Source organism: Chlorocebus sabaeus, chromosome 27 (assembly GCF_047675955.1).
Source record: "Chlorocebus sabaeus isolate Y175 chromosome 27, mChlSab1.0.hap1, whole genome shotgun sequence".
In the NCBI taxonomy this organism is placed as follows: Eukaryota; Metazoa; Chordata; class Mammalia; order Primates; family Cercopithecidae; genus Chlorocebus; species Chlorocebus sabaeus.
This window is the reverse complement of record NC_132930.1, coordinates 33,721,219-33,742,919: the sequence shown is the minus strand read 5'-3', so window position 1 is coordinate 33,742,919 and position 21,701 is coordinate 33,721,219.

Here is a 21,701-nt window from a genome sequence, read left to right as displayed (position 1 = left end):
AGATTCTCCTACCTCAGCCCCCTGAGTAGCTGGGATTACAGGTGCACGCCACCATGCCTGGTTAATTTTTATATTTTTAGTAGAGACGGGGTTTCACCATATTGGCCAGGCTGCTCTCAAACTCCTGACCTCGCCATCCACCTGCCTCAAGTTCTCAAAGTGCTAGGATTATAGGCATGAGCCACTGCTCCTGGCCAGTGTGCCACATTATTAATTTATTCATTCATTCGAGAATTATATGCTTACTATCTACTATTTTGCAGTCCCTGGTTGTACAAAAATGAGTAGCATGCAGTCTTTGCCCTTAAGATCTTACCTTCAAAATATCTACAAAATAGTCTCCTCAGGCTGCCGTCACAAAATGCCACAAATTTGGTAACCTAAATGACAGAAATTTATCTTTTCACACTTCTGAAAGTCAGAAATCTAATATCACGGTGCCAGAAGAGTTAGTGTCTGATGAGGTCTTGAGTTGTAGATGGCTGCCTTCTCCCTGGGCCCCTACGTGGCCTTTTTTCTGCACTCAAACTCCAGTTCTCTTCTCCTCCTTATAAGCACATTAATTCTATTGGATTAGGGTTCTACCCTTATGACCTCATTTAACCTTAATTACCACCTTAAAGGCTGTCTCTCCAAACATAATCCCATTGAGGATTAGGTCTTCAGGGTATGAATTTGGGGGTTTGGAAGCATGGGGGGACACAATTCATTCCATAGCACCATCTAAGTGGAAAAGGCAAATATGTACACATAATTGCCATGTGATGAAACAAATACCATAAAGGTATCGGGTACTTCTGTGGCGAAGCATCTAACCTATCTAGATGGATCTTTAAAGAAGACAGAGTTACTTAGGTGGACCAGATGGAGCAGGGAAACCCACGCAGAGAGAACAGTTTTTGTAAAATGCAAACATGAAACAACATGATCTGTTGCGTAGATGGCAAGTAATTCAGGATGGCTGAGATAGAGAGAGAGTGGCTTAGGGTATCATGGAGACAAGACTCAAAAAGCATGCCATGTCCTCATGGAAGCCCACCCGCCTCTTCTCACCCTCTGCTACAACCTTGTTTCCCATGCTGTAGTCACTGTGTGTTTCTTCCTCACCCCAATCAAAATATTACTATCCTCCACCTCAGTCCTAGACACATGTAAAATAATAGCCTCTTATATTTTGCATAGTACTTTATAGTTTACAAAACACCTTTACTACATCATTTGACCCTCACAGTTGCCCAGTGGAGAACAAATATTATATCAATATATACAGTGAAACCAATATTCAAATAGTAATCATAATAATAGACTTGCCCAAGATCAGAGGGCTGTGCTACGGTTACTTTATGGGTAGAACCCAGACCTCTGCCTGGCGATCTAGTGTTCTCTCTTTGACACGACCTGCATTTTTCTCTGCTGTTTGCTTCTTGTGCTGTAATTCTCCAGTAACGTTTCTACATTTTGACAGAGCTTTCTGGAAATAATGTGTTAACCAACAGAAAAAGCTCAGAGTGGGAATGTTGGTCCTGGCAAGATATTTTTTTGGCCTGGCAGGCCTGTCAAAGCCCATCGAATCACACATTTGCCTCACAAAGGGCCAACCCAGAGCAAAGCCCATGGGGATACTTCGCGGAGAGGAGCAAATTAAAGCACTTCCAAGTCAGGAAATGCCAAGCTACGCTTTTCTATGGTGTTAACTTGCTGGCCCAAAGTAGACCAAATAGTAATTTACCTACAGCCTAGCTGCAGAAAATTCCTACCCAGCCTAGCTGGAGGTAAATCCTTCTCTGACTGTACTTTTGTCAGTGTTGCCAAGGCAACAACTCTCACCACTCTGGTCATTTTTAGTTTCAATCACAAAGTTTGCGTTGACTTAGCTGAAAGTCTGATGCAGCAAAACTTTTACTCACTGGAATGCATGAGGAATGGGTTCCCTAAGTTTTCAACAAATCTGAGACTACATTGTCCCTTAAAAATATTTGTCCACCATTTTGGATAGTAACTTCTTTAAGAGTCTTCTCTCAAATCTATGTCTTCCTCATACAATCTATACAGCATAATTTAATTGATTTTTGAGAAGATCCAGGGGTCACAGTGGCCTTTTGAAAACACAAATTTTATTCCAATGTGAAGTTTAAATTCTTGTAAGTTTGGGAAAGTGCCTTTCACCATTCACCTGTCTACCTTTCCAATCTCATATGTTCTCGTTCTCTTCCCATTTACTCCAGTAACACGGAATTAACCATTATTTTTGGAACATTCACAGAACACACCACACTCTTTCTTATGTCTGAGTATTTATACACAAGTAGCCCTTCATTCTTTTCTCTGCTAAGAAAATTCTTATGCAGTCTTGACTGTCCAGCTCGACGACTACCTACACAAAATCTTTCAAATGCTCCTCCTAACCACAGTCCCAGAGCATTTCGTACATAGGCCTTTATTGCAAGAGTTTACGTGCCTGATTCCCTTACCCCATCTTTGTACCCTAATGTCTAGTTAGCACAGCCCCGGCCTCATGTAGGTGCTAAATACATAGTTAACATTATTACCAAATAAACAAGTACTAAACTCCTTCAAAAATACCACTGACTTGGTGTTTACTATGTGTCAGACACTATGATAGGAACTTTCCATGTGTTTCTCACTTAGTTCTCCTAACAGCCCAGTAAGTGCAGAGCCTGAAATCAAACTCAGCTCTCCTGTTCCCCAAATGTAGGCTTTTCCTCCATCCTACGTGGCACAGCACATTCCGAACAAATCAATGTACTAAACTAAAAGCACAGGGGTTCTTAATCAACTGAAGAGTGACTTGTGGCATCCATGCCATGCAGCAGTTAAACAGCCAAGGGTCAGAGCAGGCTGCAGGAGGTCAGGACCCAGGGTTTGAACAGGCAGAGGGCTTGAGCAGGAATCAGAGGCAATATTGCAAAGTAAAAGGAGGAAGCTGTCGTTTGAAAAGTCAAACAAACCTAAAACACACTTGGAGTCACATATGCAAATGTTTACAGGGCTAGGAAAACAATGGAGAGGATTAAAGCAAGCCACATCACTTCCGTTCAGAAATCTTTTTCCTTTTCACTGAATCCCATGGCCCTCTGGGTCTTTCATTTGACCACTTCGGATAGCAATCTACGTACAAGACGTAATTTACATTCACCTTCCTTCCACTCCAGGAAAAACAGTAATGCCTGCATATGGAAAATGGCAGCTGACACTGGATCGCCATGCGGAGATTATCACTGGGAGATATTGACAGGCGCGATTCCAGGAGGGAGGTGAAGTCTGGAAAATTATTTCCAGATGGTGGAATTTTTAAAGAGAAGCTGGAAAGTTGCATTATTATGAAAGACCTAACTTTTAAAAATCAGAGCCATATGCAAAAATGTTTAAAATATTATGTGGGATCCAGCCAAATCTTCAACTTTATTGGACCTAAACATCAATTGAGGAGCTTGTTAAAACACAGATTAAGGGGCCCCATGCCAAGAAATTCTGCTTCAGTAAGTCGCGGTGGGGCCTGAAAATATGCATTTTTAACAGGCTCCCAGGTGAACTGATGCTGCCAGCCTAGAGATCACAACTGGAATAGCACAGGGCTAGACACAAGTAGTACCAGCTCCAATATTCCGGCAGTCCATTTGGCACCTCTGGTCTAGAGATTTAGAGAAGGAAACTAGGAGCAGGAGACAGCCAAGCAAACCCTGGTCCTGGGATAGAAGTTATCTTATATACACTTTGATGCTTCTCTTAGCAAAGGTGCCTTCAAGTAATATGGGTAAGATAGCAGACCTCCAAAAATCTTTTATACCCTGGCCTTGGTCTAGGAAGAATTCAAGGATCCACAAGGTGCATGTAGAAATTTGTTGGAAATCAGACAGCCACAAACATAATTGGTAAATGGGATGGAAGAGGAGAAAGCTAAAGACCCGACATAATTTGGCTTAGAAAAACAAAGACCAAGTGGTGACTCACTAACAATCTTCAAGCACGAGAGGGGAATTTAGGGGAAGACGATGAACAGCTGTTTCTGCTTCTACTGGGGCTTGGCTAATATAACCGGAGTTTCCAGAACAGCAGGAAGGGCTGAAGTAGAAAAAGAACTCCAGTACCTGACAGCTGTGAAAGATAGTCATTGATTGCCATGGGGGTTCCTATCTTTCAGTTCTTTAAAATCGGATAAATGATAGCTTCTTAGAACGTTCAAAGACCCCCTCTCTCCCTGTCAGTGTTTCTCAAAGTGTAGGATGCAGGCCACAGCTGGTAGAGAAGACATTTGGGTGCAGAACAGACAATGAATTAAGTGACTTTGGCTCACAAAAGGAAAGAGGTATTCCCTTTTCAATTGTCTTTCACTACTAGAGTATGTCAAGAACGTCTACATGAAGTGCTGTCTTTCCTAACTCTCTAACACTTGCTGGCCTCCCTTTTAACAGACAGGGAGGAGGTCTTAGCTGCATTATGTGACACAGGCAACAGCATGTGTGAGGACTGACTGTCATTGTTTTGTTTCACGGTATTTAACAGTTTTCTCTCTGTAAAGTAATGCTGGTTTTCCATTTAAGGTAGCAGTAGAAAGTTTCCTCTTTCCAAATCTGTGCACTTTTGCACCTTTGCAACGAGACTTTGCAAACTTGCCTACCAAGAGGAGACTCTGAGAGCAATCAATAAATTAGAAAATCAATAAATTTAGGAAGGCAAAGTCCATGAAATTATAGCGATATCAAGCCAAGGATACTGTACAGTTTGTTTTCATGCTGCTATTAAAGATATATCTGAGACTGGGCAATTTACAAAAGAAAGAGGTTTAATTGGACTTGCAGTTCCACATGGCTGAGAAAGCTTCACGATTATAGCAGAAAGCAAGAAGGAGCAAGTTATGTCTTACATGGATGGCAACAGGCAAAGAGAGAGCTTATGCAGGAAAACTCCTGCTTATAATAACCATCAGCTCTCATGAGACTGTCACAAGAATGGCACTGGAAAGATCTGCCCCCATGATTCAATTACCTCCCATCAGGTCCTTCCTACAACACATAGAATTCAAGATGAGATTTGGGTGGGGACAAGCCAAACCATACCAGATACTGATGGGTGATGGCCATGGCAAAAATTGGCATATGGTAGGTGGAAGAATGATGTTTTCGAAACACTAATCAAATCGAAGCCTCCCTTTTATGAACAAGAAAACTGAAGTTCAGAAAGTTAAAGGACATTTTCAGTTCCACGCAGAATATGCAGGTGAAGCTGAGACTAGAGACAAGCTTGGTCAGGAGAGAGGAAGGGGAGGTGGAGGCTTCCATCACCAGCACCTGCAGCATCCTTCTCTATAGCACAGCACCTCATCCACTCCACCTGTGGCACATGAAGCCCTGAATGAAATGAACCAGTTTTTACTCCAGTGCTGTGGCCATCTCTCTGTGTGACTTCACCTGTGTGAGTGTCTCTGTCACTGTCAACAAAGTGAGACCCTAATTCAGGTATCACTTGGGCACAAAGTACCACACACTAACATCCCTCAGTAAACTCTAAAAGGTCTCAAAATGGAAAGTGCAAGAAATAGAAAACCATATTCTACTGCTACTTTTCAAAATCTGATATTAATGTGTCCTGATAATGGTAATATGTTAGTGGCTGAATATCAATTTTCTCATTGAGTTTATCCTGCTTTGAACAAAAATAAAAAAGCATAACTTGCAAACATTTTATTTCTTCCTGAATTGACTCTCATGCATAAACTATTGTTCGGCAGTGGTCTAAATTATAAAATATTTTCACAGAACTGTAGGTTTATTTCTTTCATATCGCAAGGCTTTCCTCATTTAGAAGGCAAAAACATTTCATAATTAGCAAACAAACATGAGTTTCAACAGAAATGACCTTTAATTATGTTGTCTGGAGTGAAATAGGTGTTTCTAAGGACTTAAGAGCAGATTTTATTGTTTAAAAGATATGTATTCTCCTTGAAATTGGGTTCAAACTATTTTATTGTTTATTAATCCATCTTTTAGATATTGCTAATAGATGAACTTTACCCCAGGCCTTCTCCAAATAATCACAGAGTCCTAATGAACATGACCAAATTAGCAAGTTTTTACTATAAATATATTTGATGAGATTAGGTTGATTTGAATACAGTATTTTTAAAAATAAAGATTAACAAACTCTCAATTTCAGTTTAATAAAGAAAAAATGCATTTAATATCAGCTTGCCAGAGATATTGCAGAAATGAGTGATTTCTAACCTCTGGTAATACAAATCTGTAACATCCATCCTATTGCACAAATAGATCATTCAGAAAGGTAAAGGTTGCTTCCAGAAATAATAGTTGTATAAAGGTGTTCCAACCCTCAGTAAATTAAAGATGCTGCCTCACTCCTACTCTCCACGCTGAATAGAACACTGGAGGAACCTATTAATAGCATCGTTAGTTTCAAGGCGGCAGTTTACATGGAATTTGGATCTTAATGTACAGAAATAGATACTCATCTACTCTCCCAGCAATGCAACAATCTTAATGGAATAATATTTTCAAAATGAAATCTCTGCCCTAATGAAAGTCCCCTTTTTCATGAAAATAAGGAAGAGATATAACAATGTCAAGGCTCTTCATTTACTTGAATGATCTCATAGCCTCACCAAAAATGTATACTTAAGCCCAAGGTTTATTTTTTAGAAATAATAATGCTAAACTAACAGCAGAATATATTTAGCTGTAGATAATACAAACCAATAGACACTAAAACATTTTTCCTAAAAATGAAACTTATAAATATTTATTTTAAAGGGTCAACAGTGTAAGTTTTTGTAGCTTAAGTAAGTTTAATGCCACCATGTAAAACAGCTGAAGTTAAAGAGATTCATTATATTTAAACCTGTAATATGTTAACATCGTTAGCTGAATTTTAGAATAGCAGACTTTGTTTTCATGTCCCAGAAACCAATTTGGTAGTAGACTAAGCTGCCCTTGGGAAGTGTGTGTGTGTGTGTGTGTGTGTGTGTGTGTGTGTGTGTATGTATGTGTATGTAGTGAGTGAATAGTTCTCTTCAAGTATCTGAAGAGCATCTTAAGAAAGAATGATGGGATTTGTTCCTTGTGGAACAGAATTAGAATGTGACTCACACTCCCTGGAACTGTGTAATATGAAGCCTGTACAACTAAATGTGATGACCCTGGTTCAAGAAATGAAAGGGATGAAAGCTTGATGGTTCCAAATATGGAAATCGACCCCTCCTCCTGGAATCTCTGCACCTTTGCAATGAGACTTTGCAAACTTTCCCACCAATAGGAGGGATCTGTTTCCTCAACCTTTGCATCTGGAATGACCCTGTGACTCACTCTCAGAGTCTCAGAGAGATGTTGGGCCAGGTCCAAGCCTAAGCCTCAAAAGCCTTTGCACACCTTTCCTCTTGCTCCTAGAACTCTATGCTATGATATGAATAAGCTCAAACCACCCTGGTAGAGAGTAAGGGACCACAGCAAGGACAGATAATTCCAACTGAGGCCATCCCAGACCCGCCAGACCCGCCAGACCCCAGCTGATCTTCTAGCTGCCCATACATGAAGGAGCCCAGCTACAATCAGCCTATCCTGGCCTGGTTCAGCAGAATCCACCCAGTCCACTGGCTCAAGAGCAGTAACTAATGGTTGTTATCTTAAGCTAGTAAGAGTTGGGGTGGTTGTTTATGCAGCAAAATCTGTTGTCTTCCATGATGAATTCAAAGCTAGAACAAGTGTTGCCGTTTGAGTTTTACAACAGGTAGATGGATGGCTTTGGGGCATTAAACCTTAGAAGAAATAGGGCTAAATCTGAAAAAAAAAAAAAAAAAATAGAGTGCAGCCCTGAGGAAGTAGAGATGCTTTCCTTCAAATGGCCACCTGGCTCATGCTGGTAGCTGGGCCAGTGAGATACAGTAGCAGCCAGCATGAAAGAGACCTTTCTCGGTGTGGTCCAGCTATGTCGGCAGGACAGAGGAAGGCCTGTGCTTGCTGCACAACAGTGAGAAGTCACTGCATAGAGGAGGTACAGGAAGTGGGCTCTCCTTGCTTTGCGGTTGGAATTGGATGGACGTTCTCCATAGGCTGCTCAGGCTTTCAATGATCTCAGGAAGGGTCACGAGGGCCCCAATTCCCCCAAGAGAGCCCACTGGTCTTCTTGTCCATCAGATGAAATTAGAGAAAGTTCCAAAGTAATTTGGATTCATAGAAATGCTCACATATCAAATATTAAAGACCTGTCCATATATGCTACATGAAAATTAAACATCCCTTTGTGTCTCATTTAATACACAGACTGTATCTTGAATCTATCTTGAGTAATATTCACATTATTATTCTGCCTTTCTTTTGTTTTGATTTGCCTGATATAAATTCATTAATCTTGTTTAAAAAGTCTCTAATATAATATGCATTTTTAAAAAACATGATAACCAGGCACCACTGCCAGAGTTTAGGTCCAAGATGGGGCCTGAATGTCAGCACTTAATATACCACGTAATGTTAATGTACAGCCAGGACTGAGAACTGCTGATCTAGAACTTTCCCGTTTATCCTACCCAGTGGACAAAATCTTTAGCACAGATTTACTTCTCCTCTGCACCACCATATACCCCAGGTTTTCTTGAAAACACCTGGAATTTTACTTCTTCCAGATTTGTTCTTTTTTTTAAACATTGTGCTTCTTATGTTCTGGGAATCCTTTCCCTTTAATTTCAGCCTCACTAATAACAGTTATTTAGGCCTAATTATGAGTTCAGCTGGCTCCTTTGCTCATCAGTGTGTCTTGTATTCAACCTCCCCTTCCATGGAGTTTATGAGTCAATCAAGATACTTTCAGCCATCAGGAACAGACCTCACTGTCCTCCCTCCCCACCTCACCCTGCAGCAGTGGTTTATAGAGTGGGGGCATTTGGTATTTCACAACTAGAAGCCTGGCCATAGTCCCTGTTGGTTAATCTAGCAGCTCCACCCTGTCATCAAGGCACCAGGTGTTCATCTTTCTGTTCTGCCAGGCTCAGCATACCGATGAGTCCTCCTATGGTTTTAAAATGGTGATAGTGTTTTCCAGTGTTATTTGCAGACAAATAGCATCTGAGACAGAAAAAGATGTTTCCTCCCATAGGGCTTAAGGAAAACTTTTTCCAGAAGTACCCAGTGTTTTCTAGAACCTAGAGATAGATTCTCCTCTCCCATCACTGGCGAGGAAAATGAGATCACTGTGTCTGGCTTAGTCTAACCACAATTCATTCCTCGTGGCTGAAGAGGGGCCAGCCTCTCCTGTACACATGTCTATCTGGTACTTAGATAAAATTCTGAATTCTATTAGCAAGAAAGAAGGGGCTGTTAAAGTAATGATGTTTCTTATAATACATGGAAAACTTTTTACATTTATTTTGTTGTGTTTTCTCAAAAGAGATGCATAGATCGTAAACTTTTTTTTTTTTTTTTTTTTCCTCCTGAGACAGAGTCTTGTTCTGTTGCCCAGGCTGGAGTGCAGTGGCATGATCTTGGCTTACAGCAACTTCTGCCTCCCAGGTTCAAGCAATTCTCCTGCCTCAGCCCCCTAAGTAGGTGGGACTACAGGTGCGTGCCACCACACCCGGCTAAGTTTTTAATATTTTCAGTAGAGACGGGGCTTCATCATGTTGGCCAGGCTGGTCTTGAACTCTTGACCTCATGATCCACCCACCTCGGCCTCCCAGAGTGCTGGGATTACAGGCGTGAGCCACCGTGCCCGGCCTCATAGATGGTAAACTTATAGGGTTTATTTATTTTTAAAAAAAGTCTTAATTCTCAAACTTGAATAATACTTTGGATAGAATGTTGGTCTAGGTTACAAATACTTGCCCATGATATAGTTTTAATCATTTATCAAATTTAGCCACGATCTTAAAATTAGTTTTAAATGATTTTAAAAGTCTACACAAAGGCAAAAATAAGTGTGGAATAAAAACATTATAAGCAACATAAAAGACAAATAATAAAGCAAGGAAGAAAGTTGCAACTTAGAGACTAAAGGTTAATTTTCTGAATATATAGTTTTTTAAAAAATAGGAGGGGAAAAACAGTGCATATTGTGGTTTCTAACCACCATTTTCCACAACCAGGAACTCAAAGATGTCTGGAGAAATAGCTCACTGTTAGTCTGGGACAGAAATGTAAAGAATTGACCTGAAAGAATTGGCCTGAAGAATAACTTGAAGAGGTTCCTACTAGCCAAATATGAAATAATGTGAACATGAAGAAGAGTACTTAATGCATTGTCTTAAAATACCAATATATTGAAATCTGTCAGTTCACAATGATACTTCAAAACAAAGAAATGAGTGAACAAACACTTTGGTTAATCCTTGGAAGTAGCTAAGGCACAGATCACTTGGTCTAAAAATTAATTTAATAGAAAGCATTTATTTTGTCTTTTTGGCACAAACTGTCCCTCAGGGTAACCAAAAGGCTGATGAGGGGAAGTTTCTATTTACAGAAATATTTTAGCTAGTAAACAAAGAAAGAATGATCAAGTGGGAACATCATCATTTTACAACCACGAGGAAGTAATGCATCTTGACGCTGACTGTCAACGGCTGCCTCACATCATGGAATGAGAACCAGACCTAATGCTTCATGATACAAAGACTTAATGACAGATCACAAGAAGGGTGAAGACAGTAAAATGAAATATTGAGAAAGATCACATTCACGTAACTTTTATTACAGTATGTAATTATGATTGTTCTATTTATTATTATTATTAATCTATTACTGTGCTTAATTTATAAATTAAACTTTATCATAGTCCTGTTTATCTAGGGAAAAACATAATGTATTCAGTATACTGAATTCCGTACAGTCCACAATTTCAGGCATCCACTGGGGGTCTTGGAATGTATCCCTATGGATAAGGGGGACTACTGTATGTGGAAAATACTTTAAATGAAATGCTCAATAATTAGCTTTCAGAGAATCCATTTTATTTTTTATATGTGGAATGCTCTCAAACCTCTGAACATACTAATTCAAATTTTCAAAACTTTGTATCTTTTCCATCATTAACTCTGCTTCCTTGGAATTTTTTCCTCAATTTTTTTTCAGATTGATTTGCTATTTCATGCTGTTTCCTTACAAAGTTTGGTGATTCCTGGCTGCCTGTTTATACTCACAAAGAAGACATAGAATTATTAATATTCATAGTGAGCATGGCACCATTATAACTTTTGTGGGCCACCTTCTCCATGCAAAAATATTTAAAATTATATTTGATAGCTGCATTGGTATAAAGATGAATGTATTTCAGGCTGAAGCATATTCATTTTTTAAAATTCTGATTTCAAAAGAAATTAGAACATTTTATTGGGCCCCTAACAGTGTCATGGGCCCCAGGCACAGGCACTGTGCCCATTTTGCCTAGTGGAGAGGCCTGGTAGTAGAAGGTGGTTGTTCTCAGTGCATGGGATTGTGGATTATAGTTACAGCAACCCATGCAAAAGAGGCATAGACCTCTTTTCAGGGTTTACATAGAGTTTGTGTGCCTTTGCGGTACAGGGACCCCGGCCACCTGGCAGCAGCTAGACCTTCCCTCGGGCATGATCCTATACTTGTTTTCACCTCTAAGGCACAAGTTCAGAAAACTCAGAGGCAAATCAACCATTCTACCAAGAATGTGTTCTCTTGAATTCATGCTAAGGGCAAACCCTAAAGACATCCACATTGAAGGTGCTGGACAGTCAGCGATTTGGCAGCCTTTTAACTAGCAACCCTGCCAGTTCTGGCGAGGCCTCTTCCCATGTGCCAGCCATTGCCACATATTGTAATTTTTTTCCCAGAGTCCTTTTGGGAAACTTCACTTTTTCAGGGGCCTCCTTCTTAGCCTGTATTGTGTTGTGGATTCCCCCCAGCTGCTGCATCATTGATTTGATCTCCTTCTCTGTTTATGCCCTAGAAATTCCTCAGTGTTGCTGATCTACTGAAGTCTTTGTTCCTTGCTTGCCAGGACTGCCTTGGAATCTTTCTTATTTTTATATTACTTCTGTTATTTCAGTACAATTTTGAGATGGACAAAAATTGCCATATGTGCTTTAATCACCATTTTAGACTGATGTGTGAAATAGTAAATTTGTTTGTTATAGATAATGTTATAAGCATAAAGAAATGTAATAGCAAGTCATGTCAGCCACCTGGGTATCTCCCAGTCCTCCGGCTTGCACTAGCAAAACATATTTTTGTTGTTCAAAATATGTTCAGCTCATCATCTCTTTAACTTAGCTTTCCTGTTTCTTCAGAATATTTAACGTATTTTGCATCTCACTTCCTAGTGATGCTGATTTCTCTCCACTGCATTACATCCAATGATTATTATAGCTTTGTATTACATCTCAAAATCAGGAAGTGTGATTCATCTAACTTTATTCTTCTTTTTCAAAATTGTTTTGGCTATTACAGGTCATTTGTCTTTTTATATAATTTTTTAAATCAGTATGTATATATATTTAAAAGGCTGTTTGGATTTTAATTGGAATTGTATTAAGCCTATAGATCACTTTGGGGAGAATTGACATCTTTGCTAAGTCTTCCAACTCATGAATATATGTCTGTCCATTTACTTAGGTTTTCTTTGCTTTCAGCACTATTTTGTAGTCAGCACACACATTTTGTAAATGTTATATTAAATATTTTACTAAGTATTTAGTTTTCTTTGGAGCAATTATAAATGGCATTGCCTTTTCAATTTTGGTTGTTAGTTTATAAAAATGAGATTGATTTTTTAATATTATATTTATGACACTGCTGAACTCATTAATTCTAAAAGTATTTTTGTATATTCCTTGATATTTTCTATGAGACAGTCATGTCATCTACAAATAAGAATAGTTGGCCAGGCATGGTGGCTCACACCTGTAATTCCAGCACTTTGGGAGGCTGTGGTGGGTGGATCACAAGGTCAGGAGATCGAGACCATCCTGACCAACATGGTGAAACCCCATCTCTACTAAAAATACTCTACTAAAAATTGGCTGGGTGTAGTGAAATGTGCCTGTAATCCCAGCTACTTGGGAGGCTGAGACAGGAGAATTGCTTGAACTCAGGAGGCGGAGGTTGCCGTGAGCCCAGATCACACCACTGCACTTCAGCCTGGCAACAGGGTGAGACTGTCTAAAAAAGAAAAGAATAGTCTTATTTCTTTTTTCCTATCCTATATGAATTTTATGTATTTTTGCTTGCTTTATTGCTCTGGCTAAGATTTTGAATCTGATGTTGAATACAAGTGTTTAGTGTGAACAGTTATGCCTGTTCCCTATTTTAGAGAGAAAGTAGTCTTTCACCACTAATAATAATGTTACCTGTAGGTTTCCTGTAGATGTTTATTATTAGTTTGAAGAAGTTCTATCAGTATTAGTCTGTTCTCACGCTGCTAATAAAGAAACACCTGAGACTGGGTAACTTATAAAGGAAAGAGGTTTCAAGGACTCAAAGTTCCACATGGCTAGGGAGGCTTCACAATTATGGCAAAAGGCAAAGGAGGAGCAAAGTCATGTCTTACATGACAGCAGGCAAGAGAGAGCATGTGCAGGGGAACTCCCCTTTATAAAACCATTAGATCTTGTGAGACTTATTCACTATCATGAGAACAGCATGGGACAAACCTGCCCCCCATGATTCAGTTACTTCCCACCAGGCCCCTCCCTCAACACGTGGGAATTATGGGAGCTACAATTCAAGATGAGATTGGAGTGGGAACACAGCAAAACCATATCAATCTTCAGTGAGAGTTTTTATCTTGGATAGATGTTAAACTTTGTCAAATTATTTTTCTGCACCAATTGATATAGTCCTGCTTTTTTCTTCTATAGACTATTAATATGGTGGGCTACTGGATGACTCAAAGTTCTTTGGAGAATCAGAATGAATAAAATGTATATGTATATACACATTTTATACATATACATACATATGTGTGTGAGATTTATTATAAGGAATTGGTTTGTGTGATTATGGAGGCTGGCAAATCCAAAATCTGCAGAGCTGATGTCCCAGTTTGAATCCAAAGGCTGGCAGGCTACTGTACAAGAAGAAAGATCCTATGCCCCAGTGTGAAAGCCATCAGGCAGGAGGAACCTGTGTTCTAACCTGAAGACCATCAGACAAGAGAATTCCCTCTCTCTCTTGCTAGAGGGTCATTTTGTTCCATTTAAGCTTTCAACTGATTGGATGAGATCCACCCAAATTAGAGAGGGCAATGTACTTTACTCATTCTACTGATTTACATGTTAATCTCATCCAAAAACACCCTCATAGAAACAGATGAAATAAGTATCTAGGCACCCCATGGCTCAGTCAAGTTGTCACATAAAATTAACCGTCACAACTACAGTGGTCAATTTTCAAACATCAAAGCAGCTTTACATTCTCAGGATAAACCCACTTGGTAATGGATTCCATTATATAACATTTTTATTGAGGTTTCTGTATTATGTTCATGAGGGATATTGGTCTGTAGTTTTCTTTTTGTTCTGTGTTTGTCTGGTGTTGATATTAGGGTAATGCTGGCCTTGTAAAATGAATTGGGAAAGGCTCTCTCCACTTTTATTTTGCAAACAGATTGCATAGCATTGTTATATCTTCTTTAAATGTTTGTAGAATTAGACAGTGAAACCATCAAAGCGAGTGAATTTTATTTCAGAAGATGTTTAATAATAAATTCAATTTATTTGGTCAACTTCGGGAAATTTTCAGTCATTATTCCTTCACCTATTTTACTAGCACTACATCCTTTATCTTCTTCTTTAACTTAAGACACACAAATGTTAGGCCTCTTGCTTTTGTCCTCCTCTACTGTTCAGGCTGGATAATTTCTATTGATCAATCTTTAAGTTCATTTACTTTCTCCTCTGTCATATTCAGTCTGTTATTTAGTCCATCTAGTTAATTTTTAAATTTTTATTATGTACTTTACAGTTCCAAAATTTCCACTTGCTTCTTATCTTAAACCTTTTACTGTGACTTTCTATTCTTCCATCCACTTTAGCAGTGTTTGCAAACTTTCTTCAAGCATTTTTACAGTTGCTGCATTCAAGTCTTTGTCTGATAATACAAACATCTGTGTGGCCATGGTATAGGAGTCTTTTGATTGTTCTTTTCCATGCAAGTGAAGATTTCCCTGGTCCTCTGGATGCTAAGGAATTTTGGATTGGATAGATACCCAGGAATGAAATGTATATTAAAAATACAATTTTGAAGGAAAGAAAAAACCTTTTCTGCTTCAAAATTAATACCTATTTATTATAGAAAAAAATATATTTAAAACTAATAAATAAAAAGAGAAAAGAAAATTACCTATAACTTAACTATATAGAGATTTTTTTCCTCCACTTATATATAATCTCTCTCTCTCAGAATGCATCTGAAGTTTAATTTCCACAGAATTAATTTGATTTACTAAGGTCTACTCTTTACTTCCTCAAATACAGATTTTAATTCTCTGATTGCAATGTTAGCTTTCTTTTAAACATCCCTTTCCTCATCCTGATCCCTCCTCATTTCATTTTGTTGCCTTTATGTCTTATCCTTTTGAATTTATAATATCATATTATTTCTCAGCCTATTACCTCTCTTATCAGTTTCTGATCTCCAGTAAAGGCCATGTTCTCCTGACATTATTGAGGATTCCAAAACATTTCTAGTGTTCTTTTGGGTCCGGTGGAAATCATTTTCCAGCAACTGTGCTTCCGCTGAATTTTGAGACGTTATTAAGTTTGCAATAATATTCATAGGTTGTTGTTACTTTACACTTTTTTCCCCACTCAAGTGATAATGACTTTTGTAGAATTAATATTCCTGATTTTCCCAATATAGAAAGAATAAGCAGTATGAGATAGCCTTTAAACGTTTTTCCCACTCTAACGATAATGAACTTTGTAGAATTAATACTCCTGAATTTCCCAATAGAGAAAGAATAAGTGATATGAAGTAGCCTCTAAACTATTCCCAGCATCCATTAGACCTTCATATATTTAGACACATAGATCTATTGGACTTGTGGAATGAGGATTATGCCAGTTAGGGTGCTTTGGGTACAAGTAACATAATACCAAAGACAGAGTCAGGTTTCAGGCTTAGTAGGACCAGATCTCTAGACACCTCTGTTTCCACTTTGTTTTCAGTTGGATTTTGTTTGCAGCTGTGGAAGTTCTATGCACTTCACTATTCAGAAAATCTCTGAGATTGGTTCTATTCTCAAAATCATCAAGCCAGAGTCTCAGGTTGTACACATATTGGATCAACTTAAGTTATGGGCTCATGCTCTAAGCTACTAGAGGCTGTCATAAGAATCTCCCAGATTTCATTTTTCATATGGTAGTAAGCAGTCTGCATCCCACCAAACCTACACACATCGTGTGAGTTATCCCTAAAGAGGAAGAGAGGTTGGATATTGAATATCATTCCCCCAACGTACACACACACAATGCCTACTACAAGGAAGTTGTCCACACCTAGACCACTGGCACTATGAGTCAATGGAATACATGTTCTCTCAGGCACAGCTCCCACATTCAGCACTTATTTGTGGAGATGAATCTCTAAGAATGTGATAGTGGATTATAATTTATCAGCCAGGCAGAACCCTGTTGGTTTTATTTAATTATTCATGGGTATATCTCTAATTTTTTAAAAATCCAACATAATCAATCTTATAGCTGGCAGAAATTTCATCCTAAATTCTAACAGTAAGGTATCTGTTAGGATCAATTTCAATTTTGTTCTGTTGTTTTTTTTTTTTTTTTTTTTTGTAAGATGAGCCAGGTGCTAGCCATTTCCACCATAGATATTTAAATTTCTCAAAATGTTATTTTATATTCAGCTATCTTAAGTACCAAGTTAATTTTTTTGTTCCACAAGTAACTTGATAAACATTCAATGAAACAATTTAAAAATATCTCCCATGAATGTAAAATTCCATAGTAGATAAAATCATAGTTTAAAAAATAAATCAAGACTATGTAATACAAAAGCACAGATACTGTAAACCAAGAAGAATAACCAGATCAATTATCCTTATTTTTGTTGGTGGAAAATTTTATTTTCTCTAATTGAGCCTCAAATTTGACTCTGAGCTTCCCAGCAGCCAAAGGAAAAATCGGGACATAGTTAGATCATTCTCAAATATCAAATTGTAATAGTCCTTTAAATTTTTTAATTTTTTCATGACACTAAATATTTAATGAGTATATAGGGAGTTCTGAGCATCATAGAATATCTTCCTTGTCAACATTCCTTTAAGTAATACATTTGCAAGATCCTTGTGACTGTTTTTATAGTATATTTCAATATACACTGAAATAACTGAAAAGTTATAATTAACAATTGTTTAATTAAAGACATTCTGTGAGGGGCTGAGTAATATGTTGCAAGTATATGGCCTTTCTATGACTCAATTTGATCCTAGGACAAAGTTTTAAATATCTTGATAAATTTTTAGACTATGAATTCTTCAGATAATCTGTTTATTTCTTCTCTCAGCCTTTTGACAGTGTTTGATGGTCTTTCATTCAATTCTTTCAATAACCTGAGGTAATACTCTTATTTTCACTAAGTTATGTGTAAGGAAGTAGAAGCTCAGAGGAGTGAAATGCTTCATAGATGGTCAAACAGCAAGTAAATGTCTTGGAAGAGACTTAAACACAGGTGCTCCGATTCCAGATTTTAAAACTGCATTTATTAAGCACCTATTGTGATTAGGCAGTGCTCTAGGGGATGGGGGTAGTTGACTAAAATATAATTCCTGCTCTCAAAGAACTAGTAGAAAAAATAGATATACAAAGATATCATTTTATGCAATTCAGCCAATGTTCTTTGCTTTCATTATACCAAGGATGCAAAACCAGTACGAATGGAGTAGAAAGTTTAGCCATATAAGATTGCTGGATAGGAACGAATGTTTCTGAACAACTCTTCCAGATCATGATCTAAATTGTGTGATACACTATTGCTAAAAACTCTGTAAGTATTGAAAGAAACACAGATTAAAAGGACTGGAAGAGTGATTGCTTCATGCAGTTACTGAGCCTCTTTTGGAAAAATCAGAAGGAAGAGGGAAAAACATTCCATTTATTCCCAGGATGATCATAACTAATTTGTATGGTTATTCTTGGCCATACTGAGAAAATAGCAGTTGGTGACAAAATGTGGTTCTGAGGATGAAAGTCTTTCAAAGTCAGATGAGACTATCTTGGTCCAAATATTTCAACTTCTGAGAAGTAAACCATTTGGTTGGTGGTGGTGCTAGTGGTGACTTTGCTTAAAATGACAAATTCATGGATGCCCTACCCTAGAAGTGGCTCAGTAGAACGTGGACGACCATCTGTGAGGATAGTCAGAAAGGATGACTTGGCATTAGTCATGTTTCACTCATAGATAATGAAATTATCTTGGAAATCAAATCTCACATAAAACTCAACATACAAAATAGATGAAAGGGGAGTTACTCTGGTTGACTGAATCCAGGGTAAGGGGAGGAAGTCCACCCACACCGTGCCTTGTCGCCTTGTCACTGACCACACCTCCAGATGATCACTGGAAGCACTATTTGAAAAAAAATAGTGGGACTGGTCCTTGCAATTCAAAGGGTCACAGATCCTAGGACTTTACAAAATAATAGACAATGATGACTTTCCATCAAATGGCCAGTGCAGATGTTAGCAGCCATTAGAGAAATAATAATAATTTACGTTTCTGGTTATTTTCTAGCTGGCCACTTCAGTTGTTCAAACTCAGACAAAGTAGACAGACTTTGGGAGCGATGATTAAAAAGAAAATAAAAAACAGCTCACAGTAATGACCCCTCCCAAGAAAAGACCTAGCAATCTTTCAGCTACAGTAACAGTAATCCCAAACCCACTACAGCATCTAATTGAAATATTGATTCTTCAGTTAGATCTCTAACTTAAAATTCCAGAGCAGAGAGCTCCCCACCACAAACACCCCTTCGCAGAATCACCACACACAGCACATACTGTTTCCTTCACATTACGCTTCCCCAGGCTTTCATTTCAATTAGTCATTAAAAAAAAAAAAAAAAAAAAAAAAATCAAGAAGTAAAGTATTGTCGGAAAGATTCCAGTCAGTATTTTATTGCCTGAAACAGTTCTCAGGATTAACCATTTCATTGCAGAACGGGAGTTCTGCAGAAACAGCAATGCCTTTGTTTACAGGTAGGGCACTAAGGATAAAGTCAACAAAGTCTACTTTCTTGTAAGTGATTTATCCAACATGTTTGCATTACACAATCTCATTTGTGACATTAAAATTTATTTAAATAAGCACCCAATTTGTTCCAAGAAATTACCACAAATCTAACTTTTGCTATCCTTATATTTTCATTTAGATTCTAAGAGCAACAAAACCCCTTGACGTTATTATCTCCTATGAATACTAATTATGTCACTACAACTGTGTGTCTGCTAATCTTCCAGAAATAATGTGAGAATTACTGGGACGCGATAGGAGCAGAATAGAATTAGAAACCTATTTTGTGAATTTGTCAAAACTACCAGCTTTCTAAGAGTGGTAAAAGTGCACATCCAGAAATTCTTTCATAAAAGGACAAATTACCACAATGAAGATAAATGATCATTCTTAATGGCTCACTTTGAGTACAGACCAGTTGCTAGGTCAGGGCCAGCATTCTGTGGGTTCTTTTATTCTTACAATAAGTTTATTTCACAGTACCTAGTATTTTCATCTCAGAGCACCAGCTTCAACTCCAGATAAGACCTGTTTTTAATCATGCCTAATGGTTCTGGTTCCTAGGAGAATAAGCATGAAGGTGAAAATCTCCTCTCCAACAGGGAGGGGAATAAACTTGTTCTGGGGACCAGGAACTAATCTGCCCCTCCAAAGGCAGGAAAATGTTTGTCACAGCACAGTGTCTGCCAACTTGTTGGTCTCAAATATTTGCAATTAGAAATTCTGAATGAAGGTGTTATTGTGCTTTGCTTATCCAGAGCTGAAAACAACATACTCATGAACTGTTGTGCTTGAAGGAACCTTTGCTGTCTCCTCCTTAGGTTGCCCCATTTTGCAGTGGTAACTGAGACTGCAAGCAATTGAGAAACTGAGGTACAGTAGTGAATGGGTCTGCCACAGGAATACATGTGGTCACATAGGGCAAACCAGAATGACAGTGTCTTTATTTCCTGAAACTCTGATCGAGGCTCTTTCCTCTACTGTAAACTCCAAAATCCTACAGCACCTCTGTATTAGTCCATTCTCAGGCTACTATGAAGAAATACACAAGACTGGGTAATTTCTAATGAAAAGAGGTTTAATTGATTCACAGTTCCTCATGGCTGGGAAGGCCTCAGGAAACTTGCAGTCATAGCAGAAAGGGAAGCAAACATGTCCTTCTTCACAAAGCAGCAGGAGAGAACAGTGCCAACCAAAGGGAGAAAAGCCTCTTATAAAACCATCAGATCTTGTGAGGACTCACTCACTATCATGAGAACAGCATGGGGGTAACTGCCCCATGATTCAATTACCTCCCACCACTTCCCTCCCATGACACGTGGGGATTATGGAAACTACAAGATGAGATTTGGGTGGGGACACAGCTAAATCATATCACCTTCAAAACCAAGTCTCAGGCATTTCTCTAAGTCATTTTCTTTCCCTACTCTTCGTTCACTGCAGTGGTCTGTACTGTCACCTTTTCCTGGACCCTGGTCATAGGCTCTGGTTGGTTTCTGTAATCCCAGTCTCGCCCATTCTGATCTCTTCACATGACTCTCAATTTCAACCAGGCTCAAAAGACCATTTTATCTATTTCATCACTGAAACCTTTCCTCACATTTTTATTCTACAGCACTGCTGAACTGCTCACGGTGTAAAGGTGTATACGTGCACACGCGTTCACATGCGTTCACACACACACACATACACACACACATTCTGGACCAGTTCGCCCATGACTTTATTTTTGTGGTCTCCCTTTCCTGAACCCTCCCTCCTGTCCATCTGGCTGGTTCCATTCCGTGCCTTTGCAGGCACCTCTCAAGCCTGCTCCTCTTCCTCCACACTCCACACCAGGCCTGGGTGAGGAACCTCTACTGTCTGATCTCATGTTCCCAGGTATCTGTTGGTATCTGCACTAAATTTAGATATATTACATAAAACCCTCATGTGAGTTTTCCAGATTCAGTTGGGCTTTGTTTCTCCCAATTACTTTAACCAATGAACATGCAGGCATCACGTGAAAACCATGTCTGTTGACTTATAAATATTGACACGAATAGGTGACAGGTAGTTAGGAAGTGTTTACACAGCCTTCGTGAAATTTCTAGGCATCTATTACTCCATCTCTTTTTCAGTTCAGTGAATTATTTTGAATATAGCACCTGTGCTCCTTCTGATTCTCACAGAATTACAATAGAAACTTTTGACATAATTTTACTTCTGCCTTTCAAAACTTGATATTACTTGTGAACAACCATGTGTTTTCCTTTAAAGAGTTCTATCATTGGGCCCATAAAATGTTGTCTCTGAGAAGAATGAAATTCTTAATTGTGTTTGTGATGAGATATATGAATAAATAAATAGAATGCATTAATATTTTATTAATAGTTATGGCTATCTTCTAGAATGGTGTGTGCTATGCCAAGTGCAGCTGGTTGTATTTTAAGTATCTTTTTTATATGTCTGTTTCCCACACTTAGT